This window comes from Arachis hypogaea, chromosome 13 (assembly GCF_003086295.3).
Source record: "Arachis hypogaea cultivar Tifrunner chromosome 13, arahy.Tifrunner.gnm2.J5K5, whole genome shotgun sequence".
Lineage (NCBI taxonomy): Eukaryota > Viridiplantae > Streptophyta > Magnoliopsida > Fabales > Fabaceae > Arachis > Arachis hypogaea.
This window is the reverse complement of record NC_092048.1, coordinates 73,284,610-73,287,532: the sequence shown is the minus strand read 5'-3', so window position 1 is coordinate 73,287,532 and position 2,923 is coordinate 73,284,610. Positions and strand designations below refer to the sequence as shown.

Sequence of the window (2,923 nt, the reverse complement as noted above, 5' to 3'; positions counted from 1 at the left end):
TAGAGATACAAGATTTCACACATCAAGTTTATGGCGCCGTTGCCGGGGATTAATTTTGCATTGACAATGACTAAATTGGAGGATAACTAGATTGAACATTTTCTTTACCTTGTTAATTTGTGTCGTTTCAGTCATTTTACTTTCATTGTTAGCACTTTTACTTGTTTTTATCGCTTATATACAGTTTCGCATAACTAATCCACTAACTGTTTGATAAATTGCACCACTAACTCTAACCACAATCTTAACAGAGAGTGATTCCTCCACTTTTCTCTTTCTAGTGTGTTTTGTTTATTGTATGATAGGTAGAAGAAGAAGAGCTTCAACCTCTTTTGAATCTGAACCTGAGAGGACCTTCCTTAGACTAAGGAGGGAAGCAAGAGGAAAGAAGGTTGTTGGTGCAGAGGAAGAAGAGGAGGACTTGGATATAAATATAGAGGATGATATGGAGAACTATCATGAGGAAGAAGTGCATAATCATGTTAGAGAGGGTGCAGCCAATTATGTTGGGCAGGAGAGGAGAGTTTTAGGCTCTTATATCAATCCCAACCCTGGGAATTGTGGAAGTAGCATCCTAAAACTAACCATTCATGCCAATAACTTTGAGTTAAAGCCACAACTCATCACCCTTGTTCAAAACACTTGCTCATTTAGAGGAAGTGCCCTGGAAGACCCCAACCAACATCTAACTACATTCTTGAGAATATGTGATACTGTGAAGGCCAATGGTGTTCACCCTGACACCTACAAATTGCTTATGTTTCCCTTTTCTCTCAGGGATAAAGCATCAAAGTGGCTAGAGTCCTTTCCAAAGGAGAGTTTGAACACTTGGTAAGAGGTGGTGAACAAGTTCTTGGCAAGATTTTACCCTCCCCAAAGAGTTAACAGGTTGAGGGCTGAGGTACAAACGTTTAGACAACAGGATGGAGAAACTCTCTGTGAAGCATGAGAGAGATACAAGGAGTTGACAAGAGGATGCCCTCCTGACATGTTCAGTGAATGGGTACAGCTATACATTGTCTATGAAGGATTGTCACAAGAATCAAAGAAGGCCTTAGATCACTCTTCAGGAGGCTCTCTCAATAAGAAGAAGACAATTGATGAGGCCATAGACATCATAGAAACTGTGGCCAACAATGAATTCTTCTATGCCTCTGATAGAAACCCAAACAGAGGGGTGATGGAGCTGAGTCACATGGATACATTGCTAGCTCAAAACAAGTTGATTACCAAGTAATTGGCTGACCTCACCAAGCAGATGCAAAGGAACCAAGTTACAGCAGTCAATACTCAACCACCAGCTCAAGAAAGGAATGCTGCGGAAGGAAGTGATTGGAAGCAAGCCAATTATATTGGAAACTCATCAAGACAACCATATGATTCACACTCCAAAACCTACAATCTTGGTTGGAAGAACCACCCAAACTTTGGATGGGAAAACCAGCAAAACCAAACTTAAGATCATAAGCCCCAAAACTCCAACCACTACCACAATTTCACCTACCAACAAACCAACCAAAGACCATACCAACTCCCATACAACAACTCTTTCCAGCCTCCATATCAAACATAAAACAACCATACTCAACCTTCAAATTCCAACTTGTCACCACCATCTGAGGATAGACTATCCCAGATTGAGGCCTTGCTTGGAGAACTTTGCAAGGAGTCTAAGGACATGAGAGCCTTCAAACAGGAGGTAATATCTAACATGCAAAACCAGAGGGCTGCCATCAAGAAACTAGAGGTTCAAGTGGGATACTTATCCAAGCAAATCTGAAACTATAGTCCTCCTAATAATACCATTGCAAAGCCAAGGGAGGAATGTAAGGCCATTACACTAAAAAGTGGGAAGGAACTAAACACAAGAGAAGAAAGTAGATGAAGGCTTAAATGATAAAGAAGAAGCACAAGCACCTGCCCCCAACCCACTTTAAGAAAAAGAAGTCTTGAGACCATACGTTCCAAAAGCTCCTTACCCTCAACGATTGAAGAAAAATGAAAAGGACAACCAATTCTCCAGATTCTTGGAAGTTTTTAAAAGACTTCAAATTAATATCCCCTTTGCTGAAGCACTAGAGAAAATGCCACTCTATGCCAAGTTTTTGAAGGAGTTAATGACCAAGAAGAGAAGCTGGAGAAATGATAAAACTGTAGTGTTAACCAAGGAACATAGTGCTATCATTCAACACAAACTACCTCAAAAGTTGAAGGACCCTGGGAGCTTCTAAATCCCCTGTATTATAGGAGAAATCACCGTGGACAAGGCCTTATGTGATTTGGGAGCTAGCATAAATTTGATGTCCTTAGCAATGATGAAGAGAATGAAGTTTGAGGAAGCCAAACCAACAAGAATGGCACTTCAATTAGTAGACAGATCATTCAAATTTCCCCATGGGGTAGTAGAAGACTTGTTGGTGAAGGTGGAAGACTTCATCTTCCCAGCAGAGTTTGTGGTGTTGGATATGGAGAAAGAGACCAAGGCTTCAATCATTCTAGGAAGGCCGTTTTTAGCAACAGCTGGAGCCATTATTGATGTCCAAAAAGGGGAACTTTTCCTTAGACTACATGATGAAAAAATGGTATTCAATGTGTTCAAAGCCATGAGTTATCATAGGAATCACTAGGAGAATGCATGAGGTTGGATGCAGTGGAGGTCTTAGTACAACAGACCTTTGAAGAAGGAGAATTTGAAGAGGTGTCAGAAGAAGACCCCTCATCAAACAGTGAGGCTGCAACCATTCAATCAACTGAGGTACTCAGTCCAAGCATGTTAAAGGAAAAGAAGGAAAATAATGAAGCACCCAAACTTGAACTAAAAGCATTGCCCCCCACTCTTAAGTATGCATACTTTGGAAGGGATGAGAGCTATCCAATAATCATCAACTCTGCTCTAAGTCAAGAATAAGAGAAGGAGCTAATC

At 40.7% G+C, this 2,923-nt stretch overlaps 1 non-coding gene across 1 annotated transcript; it reads right to left on the bottom strand.

The window, feature by feature from the left end:
• Window positions 1-886: 886 nt before the first annotated feature.
• On the bottom strand, window positions 887-990 carry LOC112740095 (small nucleolar RNA R71). The gene has a single exon (XR_003171029.1). It is a non-coding gene; the product is annotated as a small nucleolar RNA R71 (small nucleolar RNA).
• Between the last annotated feature and the right edge of the window lie 1,933 nt (window positions 991-2,923).